This window comes from Melopsittacus undulatus, chromosome Z (assembly GCF_012275295.1).
Source record: "Melopsittacus undulatus isolate bMelUnd1 chromosome Z, bMelUnd1.mat.Z, whole genome shotgun sequence".
In the NCBI taxonomy this organism is placed as follows: domain Eukaryota; kingdom Metazoa; phylum Chordata; class Aves; order Psittaciformes; family Psittaculidae; genus Melopsittacus; species Melopsittacus undulatus.
This window is the reverse complement of record NC_047557.1, coordinates 35,743,839-35,756,638: the sequence shown is the minus strand read 5'-3', so window position 1 is coordinate 35,756,638 and position 12,800 is coordinate 35,743,839. Positions and strand designations below refer to the sequence as shown.

Sequence of the window (12,800 nt, the reverse complement as noted above, 5' to 3'; positions counted from 1 at the left end):
TTGACGTGAGGCCATACTATGTTTTGGTTTTGAGAGGTCAAAGGACAGATGTTCTCTCAAATCCACCTGAGGGGTTACTCAAAGTAAGATGTAAGGATTTAAGATACTTTCTTTCCTGTTGCACTGATTTGTCAGATTACAGAATCATGCTTTGATTTCATTTTTGTTAGCTACCTACAATAGCGCCAGCCATACTGATGTTGAAATCATGTCCTAAGGGCTCCACAAATCCAGAGTGGAAAACTAATTCACTGTTCTTGAAGAACATGATTTTCCTCATTTTTATTTTTCTAGGGGAGGGGAAAAATACCAAACAAACCAACCAACCAAACAACCCCTCCCCTCCCCCCCAAAAAAAAAAAAAACAACATTGCAAGAAGACATCACTCTTCTCTGTAGGTCTCTTTACTGACAACTTCATCACATCAAACACAGGCTGCTTCATCAACATTTTCAGAGCCTCACAGCCTATCCCTACTCCACTGAACAACTTGGCTGTCAAGAGGATAACTCCCATTTCTGGTTGACATGTGACACTCAAATAACTCAATTTCATGTTAGCATTTTCATTCTTTCTTGCTGCTTTTCAAGCTTGGCAGGAGCTTATTAACACTTCAGAAGTCTGTCTTTTAATCTTCTTGCCGAGTCCTCATTAAGAAACTCTCCTTTGCCAAGATGGCTTAAAAATGTACAAACCACATGCTTAACAGCAGTTAGAATATTCATACTTTTGGTCTTACATTGCAGCAGTAAGGCTCTTACAGAAGGAACTATCTTTTTGCTTTTTATTCTGCACCAGGCATACCATAATCTTGATCTGCAGCATATTTTTGCAGTGAGGGTTTGCATTACCACATCTGCAGCAAATGTGGAAAGAGCGCAGGTTAAGCCCCCCTACATCACCACTTTGCAGGCTGCCTCGCAATGAAGTTACTACAAACATAAATTACATGTAAAGAGCTTAGGAAAGAGTATGGTTCCTGAAAACTTGGACCCTCAACTTTCTTAAGTACTATCTGTATTGTCAAATGTTTTCACAGACTTTCTAGACAAGCTCTTTGCTTAGAAACTAAGCTACTTTTCCCATTCATAGGTAAATACTGAAATAGATGACAGCATATAAAAAAGTGCAGTAACTGTCCACAATAGCCTCCTGCGTATTTTAAAGAATAATCACAAAATGACAAATGCAACCATACTCCAGAGGTTGCAACTCCAAAAAGCCAGAACAAAACGGACCAAATCCACCCATAGGATAATAAAGCTATCTTAATAGAAGTACAGAAATGGAAAAGCATTCACAAATAAAAGTAATCAACTGGACTGTGTATCTGCAAAAGTATACATGTTAAGTGATTCACATTCTTTATTATGACTACAACTCTTGCTCCAGAATAAACATCAAAATATTGCTTAAGTTTGTACTGACGAAGTTATTTTTTTATCTATAGACAATAAAATGTTGTCATTCTGTGGAAAACCTGATCTGTATTTTTCTTATTTCTTTTAAAATTTGTTAAAATTTTCAGTCACCTCTGAGACAATCAGAACATTCAGTTTTTTACACAGAAACTCATCACAAAATCAAGAAACCCTCCCCCCGCCTCTGAATTCTCAACATCTGTGAAGAAACTTAAGTTTCTATCCCTTAAAATCCCCTGGTTATCAACCCTTGCTTCTTGCTGTGCTGACTTACATTCCTGAATATGTATATTCAGAATATCTGAATCTATTAAAGCCCATATTTCAGTCCTCTGGATGTATGTCAAATGTGAGATCACTAGAATATTAAAATGAGGTGTTTTATATAAACTTCTGAAGAAAATAATCACAAAAGATATTAGAAAGGTACTACTTAGACAAATGTATCAACAAGTAATTTCCACAAACACTAAAAAAAAGTCAAAGGATAGAAAGCCTGAGATTCCCTGTCATGAAGCCTTATCACTCACCAGATGGCAAGTAAATGTGAAGTTTAACATTACACATATATTGATCCTTCTCACAGTATCTAACACTCAAAATATCTATACGGCATTACTCAACACACCGGTGGAGTTCTCAGACAAAACACTTACGGAAAACTTGATATTCTAGGATGAACTACACAGATTCTAAGCAGTAAAAGAAGTGCTTAAGACAGATTTCTAAGAGCATATCTGCTTAGTTACAATACAGAGACAAGGGTTATCTTTTATAAAAGGCTATCTTTTATAAAATTTCATCCAACTTTAGCAGCAGCCTCCAACATACTTACCTAAAAATCTTGAGAAATACCCTTTCCTAAAGCCTAAAACTTACCTGTGGTAGGATTCTAAAAGCAAATTTAAGTATTAAGTCATATTCTCTTTTGTGCAAAGAAAAAGCGATGCAAAAAGAAACCCCGATTTACTGGTTTACATTGCTATACTTTTCTTGTTATTACTCTTTATTACTTGCAACATTCATTTCTGTCATAATTTTACAAATGCACTTTTCTTCCCTATTTAAAGTACTCTTCATATATGTTTTTCTGTATTTTTTGATACATAATGCTTTGATACATAATATTTGAGATAAATAATTTTTAGGAGGTGACCCTGCCCCTCTGCTCTGCTCTCATGAGGCCTCACTTGGAGTATCATGTGCAATTCTGGTGTCCTCAACATAAAAAGGACATAGAACTGTTGGAACAAGTCCAGAGGAAGGCCACGAGGATGATCAGGGGACTGAAGCACCTCCCGTATGAAGACAGGCTGAGAAAGTTGAGGCTGTTCAGCATGGAGAAAAGAAGGCTTCGTGGACACCTCATAGCAACCTTCCAGTATCTGAAGGGAGCCTACAAGGATGCTGAGGAAGAACTAATCATTATAGACTGTAGTGACAGGAGAAGGGGTAACGGGTTAAAACTTAAACAGGGGAAGTTTAGATTGGATATAAGGAAGAAGTTCCTTACTGTTAGGGTGGTGAGGCACTGGAATGGGTTGCCCAAGGAAGCTGTGAATGCTCCATCCCTGGCAGTGCTCAAAGCCAGACTGGATGGAGTCTTGGGTGCCATGGTTTCATGTGAGGTGTCCCTGCCCATGGCAGGGGGTTTGGAACTAGATGATCTTAAGGTCCTTTCCAACCCTAACTATTCTATGATTCTGTTTTTATTGATGTCATAATAGATGAAAAATCTGTTTTCCTAAAGCAATCTATGACCCATTATGGGTATAATTCACAATTTTTAGCATTCCTATTTTCAGTTTAAGCACCTACGAATAGATTAAGATTAATTCCATTTACACAGAGGGCTGATCTCAGCTTTTTTCCAAATTTCTGGAAATTCAAAGACAACCTTTCCCAGGATTTATTTCCACACAGCTTACACAACACAGTCCTGTCACTCAACCCAATACTCAGTTGCTGTGACACGCCCAAAAGGTCTGAGCCCCCTATGCTTGTTTCTCTGCACAGGGTGGAGTGGAATTCACCATTTCTGCCTTTGCAAAAAAACCTACCAACAGCTCTCACAATCTGCTCCTAAGTACACGGTAGTGGGACATCCTCATTCTCCATCACTGATACTGCTCCATTGTACACTTTAACATATTATTGGCTCTAAGAAGAGGCATGTCAGAGGAGTAATCACTGAAGAGGTGAGTTACCAGCACCTCAGTCCCTGATCAAAAGGAAGAGCACCACACAGCCATCTGTAACACAGTTTTAACGCTTTATGCTTTTTTTTGTTCTTTTTTCTTTCCCTTGTTCTTCCTGCCTTTTTTAACAGGTCTATGGCAGCATCAATAGTCCATACAGACAAAAAAAAGTAGGGATACAAATGGAAGACAATTCTGCACTTATCAATCTGGACAGTGCAAATGTGTTAATTCAGATGTTCCAGCAAGCTTATGAGTTAATGATGAGATTTTTACAAATGTACAAGAGACAACTAAGTACTTGAGACTCTAAGCAGTTTCCCTTCTCAGATTTGTGCATCATCTGGCTATTAATATAGCTAGGAAAACAGTTTAAAATTAGAGGAGTGACTTACTAAATTAAGATTTTTTTTCCCTAGCAGAATCAGTTAGCACAAAAAGACTAAGAAGGAGAGGTTTTGAGATTTACAGTGTATATACTGAATCTGAATCTCACTGAAGAAAAGCTGTAAGTATCTTTGTGCAGGATTTGTCCTGTTTTCTTTAAAATAAACTGAAATGTCATATTAGTCATTACATTCATGGTGAATGAGTCATCATAACCCAAAGGAACTTAAGGCTTTTACATGTAATTATCTTACAAGAAGATGCCTACAGAAAAAGTCCTAAGCAGAAATGCTGCAAAGTACATACATCAGAGTTTAAAATGACACTGCCTTTTTAAGAAAGTGTGGTTCATATATTGTGCCTTTTTTCAAAGGTAAACTTTATTCTTGGTCTTCCCAATTCTGAACAACACACTCCTTTTATTATGCATAACGTAACTTTTTTTTATTACAAAACTGAACTGTACACCATGATAGCCAGAAGTGTACAAAAGAATTCTGCTCTTCAGAGACACAAGGGTAGTCTAGTACAGGCCCCTGTGTTAAGAACACAACCAGCAAAAACAACTTTTCATTTGCAAAGCCTGTTCTTTTTATGACTTGTGACTTTTTTTTCACCAGTACAACTGCAAGTTTGTCTACATAGCTTATTAGTATTGGAAAACTTTAATGGTATGTTTATACCTTATCTATGTAGCAACACAAAAACAGTCCTATATATGGAAAATTTCTACTTAAAGCCTAAGGCACAACTAAGACAGGGAGGGAACAAAAAAAATATGAAGAAAGAAAAGCTAACCAAGGATGCATCAAGCTTATGCAAGAATTTTAGGCCAGAAAAAAATCAGGTCTTTCACTAATGATTCCAATTGCAAGAATTCACGTTGAGTCAAGTAAACATTGTACTGGAAGCATGCAGACCTGCTTTTTCCAGTTTCATCACAACTTTGAGAACACTGTAACGTGTTTATGTAGGTAGGAAGTTTTCTCTTTTATGTCCTGCTTACCCTTTAATATTAAGAACTGAAATCAAACCTGGATGCAATCAGTAGAAGGCAGAGTGCTCCCACTCATAAACAAATCAGATATATAAATCACAGTGGTTCAAGACTTAGCTTACAAGAAAATGACTTGTACTCTTCCTCCTTCTGGCAAAACCAAATTTTATTCGTACATGTGTGCATATTCAGAAAATCAAAGTTAACCTCTCATGATTAGCTCTCCTAGGTTCCTTCCAGAGAGCGTAAGAGAATCTTCAAATAACTGAGGGCACCTAAAGTCAAGCTTTCATTGGGAATTATGCCCTAAAAAGTAAGTGCTATATAACAGGCTGAGAAAGTATCCAAGAAAGATGGGTTTCCCTAGGCTAAAATTAACTTCTGTCAATATCCCTCTTCGGTCACATCTCTGGTGGTTTCAGAAGCTTACAAGATACAAGAAACAAGATACATAGGTGTTACACCTATTAAATATTTCTCAGGCTATCCATATCCTTGAAAGTATTTTCTCTGGCAAATACAATTTAATGATCTGCTTCAAGGAAACCTCAAGTTCATACTGCCTTCAAACGCAACTTATACACAGATACCCCACAGCTTATACCCACATTAGGGTCATTCATTACTTAAAATATTACTGGGAGAACTCAAGTATCAAGAAAACAATGAAGTCATAGGCACAAATTACTCCATAGTCTAAGTGAGCTGCTGCTGTTACTTCCAAGGACAGTTGGCTGATCAACAGTTGAGAACGGGCCACACCGGTTTTCATGTTTTGCAATAGTCCCATTCAGTGATTAGAGTAACCAACTGAATAACCTGTTGCTATGACTAAGCAGTTTACCTTATTTCTCCTTTCTTATAACTTTCTCTTACACCAAGATGGATATACTGTAGAAGTTTCAGGGCTTAAATATAAAGCTATAGATGCCTTTATTTCTTGCCTTTTCTGAAACATTAATTAAATGCTTGAACTTCTTTCTCTTCATATGCTGCTCCTAGCTAGCTGCTCTCTAGTTGGGGTTGTCTTTCTCCCAAATTCAACCACAGTTTTATCCCTTCTTAAAACAGAACGATACAGGTCACACATAATATAGACAAGCCTGGAGGGTACCTTATTTGCAAGACTTCTACCTATGTAAGGTTTCTTATCTGGGTAAGAGTACAGTTTCTTCCCCAGGGAATAACAAAGAAGGCTGGAGCCATGTTATGTGACACTGTGTTGCCCACCAGAGGAAAAAGGGGGAAAAAAAAGTAAAAAAGAAGAAAATGTCTTGCTTTCACCAGTCACACAATGCCTCCACATGAAAGACTTGCGAAGAGGAAGAGAAGCATTGAAGAATGCATCAGTGGCTATACTTCAGTTTAAGCATTACTGATCAAAGGCTGTAATTAATTATAAAGGCAAATGCTATTATTATAATGTAGGTTTGGAGGGAAAGCAAAAACTTGAGGTTCTTTGCCTCTCTGGTGAAAAATTTATAAGTTTTGTAGTAGAGCTGCAGCTTGTTCACAACTGGAAAACACATCCATTTTGGGAGGAAGAAAGCTTCTGCTACTTTGGAGTCTTGCAATTGTAAACTCAGCTTTTGCTGCCAGAACTGAACAACTTAATTTGCAAGTCAATCCCTGATTTACACGATTTCTAACATCTTTTAGACAGAAAAACACAGGCTTTTCGTTGATGCTTGAAAAGCAGCAAGTCTCTTTAAGAGAGGTTTTTGAGAGTAAAGGAAAGGAACTGAAGTGTCACAAAAGATGAAGATGAAAGCAGAGTAAGGCAAAACTGGCTCACTGCGTTTAACTGAAACAAAGTAAATCGAATGTTTAATGACATGTACACCAACCTTTAGGCAAGAAATCATGGGTATGTTTCCTATTCTACCAACAATGCTGAGTTTGCTGGTCTTGGGAAAAAAAAAAAAAAAAAAAAAAAAAGATGACAACAAATCACATGCATAAACAGAGAATATCATTATAATCTTTGCTTCTGAAAAACTTTTCAAGCTTACTGTCTGTCAAAGCAAACCGTAAACATCAGGACCACCTTTATAGCCCTGAAGAGCCTGCAGGCAGAAGCAAAGGACTAGAATATGAGATCAACCACGGCAAAACTTTCTGGTCTATTCCAGCTGGGAATGCACAGCACAGTGTAACTATTCCTGAAACTTTGTTCTAAAGTTTGTGCACACTTTTGTGCACACTTTGCAACAGATGCAGCAACAGGAATAACTGAACAGGAAACACACTCCACCAGAACCTATGCCCCATGCAGTCCAGAAATGGTTTTGATCTAACTCACTTGGCTTCTAACAACTATTTGCATAGAGGTCAGAGTTGTCAGCCTTTATGTCCACAAATCTGCAGAAAGAAAGCACTCTAATTACTGTCATGGGGGGAGAGTATTTCCAACAACACTACTTTTTTATCCAGCAGGAAAGAAGAAGCATTACATTCCCAGGTAACTGAGGGCAACAATGTCAAAAGAGGGATGACTTTTGTAGCAAGACAGAAGATCAAAAGCACATAAAAAAATCCATAGACAGGTTTACAGACTGAAGCATTACAGGAGGAAAGCAAGTATCATGCTGCACAGTGCAGCAAACATTCTCATTTTACAGACTTAAATAAGCAGTAATGAGCAGCTATCTGGGAAACCACATCGGAAGCAATTCAATAATACAACTATCATTTTAGAGGTCACATACACCAAGATCTTCAGTATTTTCAATATTATTCAAGAAAGCAGCATGCTGAGGATGGGTGATCCATGCCTTGGGATGACTACCAAGTACAGGGAAAAAAAAAAATTATACCAGATAAATTTCTACAGTGTAAGATAAAAAAAAAGATACCAGATTTAGAGTTACAGGTGCTTTTTGTTGTTCCTTCAGTCAGAAGGTTTAGTCGATCAGAAAAGGAGACACTGCTACATGCATCCACTAAGACCACCAAACATGCCAACCTCTATGCATACTGCTGTATGACTATGGCTGCCATTGAAATTTATCTGAAAGCTTCACAAACAAGACACCTGATCTTACATAACAGCCAAACAAATGCCTTACCTTCCTCTTAAAACTTTGGCAATGTTTCCTACCTCATTCTAAAGACACTTTTTTCTTATGGTATTTTTAAGCAAACCTGGATATGCGTCATAGCTAACACTGAAAGTTCTTTGTTCTTAAACTGTATCGAGGTTGAATTCCAAATTCAATTCTCCACTGGTCAAGGGCAGACCTAAGAAAGAACCAAACTTAAAAAGATAAAAAGCCTAAAAAAATACAATCTCAAGCACTGTATTTCAACAATTTGTAGCACTGCCATTCCAAATGGGAATTGATATATGTTGAGTCAGAGGGATGTTATCCATATCATCACCTGGATAACCCAATTTTCCTTGATTTAGATGGTTTTCAGTGAAAACAAAACAAAAAAACCCCAAACAAACAAACAAAACAAAACAAAAAACCACAACCCACAAAACAAAAAACCAACCAGAAGTTGATTGGGAAAGAATCCCACACACAATTCCCAATTGAGAAAGCAAACACATAGGAAGGTGTCGCCGCCCATGGCAAGGGGTTGGAACTAGGTGATCTTTAAACCCACACCATATGATACGGTCCACAAGAAGATATGAGTATTTTCATTTTGGGCTACAGAAAGCCCAGCCTTAACCTAGGAAGGAACAGCTAAATGTAACATTATACTCATCCAAAAGCATTCAAGAAAATGCACATTTTAATTTCTAATAATTCTTTTAAGCCAAATTTTTGAGATTTTAGTAGTAATTAATTGTGTATGTCTGCTAGTAACCATTTTAACATACAAGACAGAAGTCAGGTAGACAAACCAATTTTTATATTTTTGGTTCCTGCTGAACTCTTCTATTGCACTACTCAAGTCAGAATGTACTAGCAGCATTTCATAACCGTTGAAATGGTAAAAAGCAGCCTGACAGCCAACTAAAAAAAAAAAAACAGACCTTAAAAAAGACTTATAGTCACATTTACAATAAAATAATTCTCAAGACATCAAACAGGTTTTATTATTTTACTTTGTCTCCTTTGTGCCAAGCATTTTAAATATATATATTTATTATATATTTAAATAAATACATGCTAGTAATAGTCTGGTTAGTCACTTAAGTTTGATCATGAATGCTTTTCACAAAAATCCCACAAATAAAAATCCTTTACTTTTCCAAACACGTATGAAACAATTTGCATTCCATCATTATTCTCTTTCCCAAAAAACACAGAGAATGTTTACTGCCTTAACTTTTACTATATTACCCTAAAAAGAGCGATGCAAAAACTTCCACTAACATTGTGTCTAGTTTACATAAGAAAATATTCCTAAAAGCAAATCATTTTCACATGTCCATGTACAGGCTCAAATTTAACTTGTTTAAAAACATCATAATAAGTCAAAAACAATACTTCAGAAGTCACACTAATACAGCTTACAGGGAAGAAAAAAAAAAAAAGGAAAGCCGATCGAGTTCTGCTTTATACAGGCTAAGCCCTCACACAGTTTAGCCCCAGGCATTAAGTTTGAAATCAGCACAACAGTTCATGTTTGCAACATGCTTGATGCTAACAACAAAAGAAAAACCTGCATTTAAAAGATTAGTATAGAAATACCTATTTAGTTTAGATATAATTTACTCTTATTTGGGTTTTGCATTCTTCCTGAGATTTCAGGATCAAGAATATACTAAATTGTGCACTTCAGGTCCTTCAGAAAACATTTGGCATTAACAGTGCAGTTAACTAGCTTACATCCCATTTAAATTTCCTGACAGCTGCTGTAAAGATTTTTTTCCGCTATTCGACATACAAATGCCGTAGCATATCACCAGATCCTGTTGCTAGATTGATTATCTGGTTATGCAGCAAATACATCAGATATCTCCAGATGATGGTGCAGGTTGATTACAAGTTATAGCTCTAGCTTTTACTTTTTTTTTAGTTCCTCTTTTTAATCTGCAGAACTAAACTATGTTTTATAGATTAGCTTAGAAAACACAGCACAATTACCAGTAATAGTGCCTTTGTCACTGGGTTGCAGGGCGGGACGGCCCGTTATTCAAACACAGTTCTAAAAGCCATGACACCGTTGTTCACAATCTCTATGTCGGCACACGTAAGAGTAAACCCAACCCTTCACAGCAGGCGCCGGGGACCTAGCTTCTGCCTTGGCACTGCACCGGAGATCTTGCCTCACCCCTGTCCCCCGAGAGGGTTAAATGCGCTGACGCCGCAGTCCGGGGGAGGAGCCGGAGCTTGGAGAGCGAGAGAAAAATGGAGAAATAAAGAGGCGCTGCCCGAGGACTCACCTGCAGCGCCCGCCACCTGCGCGGCCCCGCCGCTCCGCCCCACCGACTGCCGCAGCGGGGAGAACACCGCCCGCAGAACTCAGAGAGGCCCAGAGGCGGCCGCGGAGGCCGGCAGCGGGGAATCTAAGAGTTATCATGGCAGTAATTGATAAAACTAAGTCAAGAAAGCTCCTCCGGCCCCGCGCGGTGCGGGCTAAGGGCTACTAGCCCCAGCGCGGAACAGCTGCCGGGGCAGGAACGAGCCCTTCCCAGATACCGACCCAGGACTGCGAAACACACAGAACCACCTCCCCTCTCCGGCGAGGAGGGAAGTTTTCACCGGACGCGGAAGGGAAGACGGGGTCCCCCTGGCGCAGTGCCGGCTTCCTGCCGCGCCCCGAGGAGGGGGCGTTGGAAGGTAGCCGAGGCGCCGGGTCTAGCGCCAGTTCCCCGCTTGTCAGGCCCCCTCCTTCTCTCCCTCCCGCGGCCGCTCACCTGCCACCGGCCGGCCCGTCTGCTTGCCGGCAACCGACGCCGCGCGGCCCTCGTGTTTCGCTCCTCCGCGGGGCTCCCGGGTCAGAGCCTCTTCCCGCACCCGCCGCCACCTCAGGAGCCGCGGGACCCGCCGCCGCTCCAGTCTGGGGAAGAAGCAGCCACCATGTTACTCTCGCCCCCTCAAGCGCCTACAGGCGGGTTTAGGGCCCGCCCCGAAAAGAGGCGGTGCAGGGGAGCGAGCGCTGCTCCGGCAAGGGGGCGCCCGCGGGCGCCGTGAGGGGAGCCCGGCTGTCCGCCGCGCCACGGTCCCGCCGAGCAGCACCTGTTCGCCCGCCTGCATGGGTCCCACAGCGGGCAGCCGGGGGGTGGTCTTGAAGGAGAGGGGGCTGGGCTGGGGCCCCGCTAGGCAGGCAGCTCCCTGATGGCTAAGGTTTTGTGAGGCTCCGTTCCCGGCCGGGGCTTGCCAGTGCCTGGCGACTCCTGCTCACCTTATGCAAGGTGTTGGTTGGTGGTAGGAAACACAGCCTTTAAGAAGGATATTTTAAGGTCCTAGAATGCAGACAGAGGAAGGCAACAAAGCTGGTGGAAGGGCTGGAAGGCACGTCCTGTGAGGAGCAGCCGAGGGCTCCGGCCTTGTCTGGTTTGGAGGAAAGGAGACTGAGGGATGAGCTCATTGCTCCCTACAGCTTCCTGAGGAGGGAAGTGGAGAGGGGAGTGCTCATCTCTTCTCCCTGCGATCCAGTGGTAGGACACATGAGTATGGTTCACAGTAGCGACAGGGGAAGTTTAGGCTGGACATCAGGAAGCATTTCTTCCAGGACCTGGACATTGTAAGTGGTGGTCAATGCCCCAAGTCTGTCAGTGTTGAAGAGGCATTTAGACAACACCCTTAACAACATGCTTAAACTTTTGATCAGTGCTCCCTGGAATGCTCAGACAGTTGTACTAGATGACTGTTGTAGGTCCCTTTCAACTGTAACTATCTTTTGTGGTTTAACCCCAGCTGGTAACTCAGCACCATGTTCACGCACCATGTCCTTGCCCCATCCCCAAGCAGGAAGGAGAGGTGAATTGAAAGAATGTAAAACCAACAGGCTGAGATCAGAACAGTTTAATAACTAAAGTACAATATAGTACTACTACTAAGAATAATAAGGGGAATAACAATGTGTGAGATATAAAACTTAAAGGGAAAAGAAAAAAGTTAAATAAACACAAGTGATGCACAACACCTGCTGATTTATTCCCAACCCGAGCAGTGATCGGTCCCTTCTGGGTAACTCCAGGAAGCACCTCTGGAATCCTTTGCTCCATTTCCCACTGGCAATGCTTTCTTTTTTTGTGACTTCACTGAGCATGCCTTCATGGGCTTGTGACAGCTGTGCTGTTGGCTGTGGCCACTCATTTCTTGAAGACCTCCAGGCTCAGGGATTCCACCTCCACTCTGGGCAAGCCACTCCAGTGCCTAATGATCCTCCATGGATTTTGGTTCAGATCCCTTATCCCTATGCTGAACCTGTCTAGTTTCATTGACTCTAGCTCTTCCACTGACCAGTCCTGGGAAAAACCTGTCCCCATCTCCCTGATGTCTTCACCATGTGCAATGGGGTGTGCAGTGAGATGCCCTGATGCCCTCTCTGCTCCATGATGAACCAGACCCACAGACACTCTGTAGTTCCCGTGAGCCCTTGAGTTTGATTACCTCTCTCCTGTCCAGGACCCCAAATGGGACATATTGCATGGATGAGGCCCAATGGTGTTGAGCAGAGGGGGAATCACCCTTATGCCCTCTGGCTAGGGGAGAAAGATAGGAGAGAACCTATGAAAGTGATCCTAGCACTGCCTTTGACACCCTGTGGGAGGAAGAAGAGATGCCCAGAGGGCTGGTCAGCAGTGCTGGAGCATGGGAAGAGCCTGTTGGATATTGTCCTGCAACTCCCTTGCCGTATGTGCCTGGAGGTGCCTGCCACAGCCAGAG

General features: G+C 41.2%; 1 protein-coding gene across 1 annotated transcript in view; it reads right to left on the bottom strand.

The window, feature by feature from the left end:
- DENND4C (DENN domain containing 4C) overlaps positions 1 to 10,951 on the bottom strand; it is a 70,215-nt gene extending 59,264 nt beyond the window's left edge. The window contains exon 1 of the mRNA XM_031054155.2: positions 10,823 to 10,951. The gene's annotated coding sequence lies outside the window, so the exon portion shown is untranslated. The remainder of the gene's footprint in view (positions 1 to 10,822) is intronic.
- Positions 10,952 to 12,800: the final 1,849 nt, after the last annotated feature.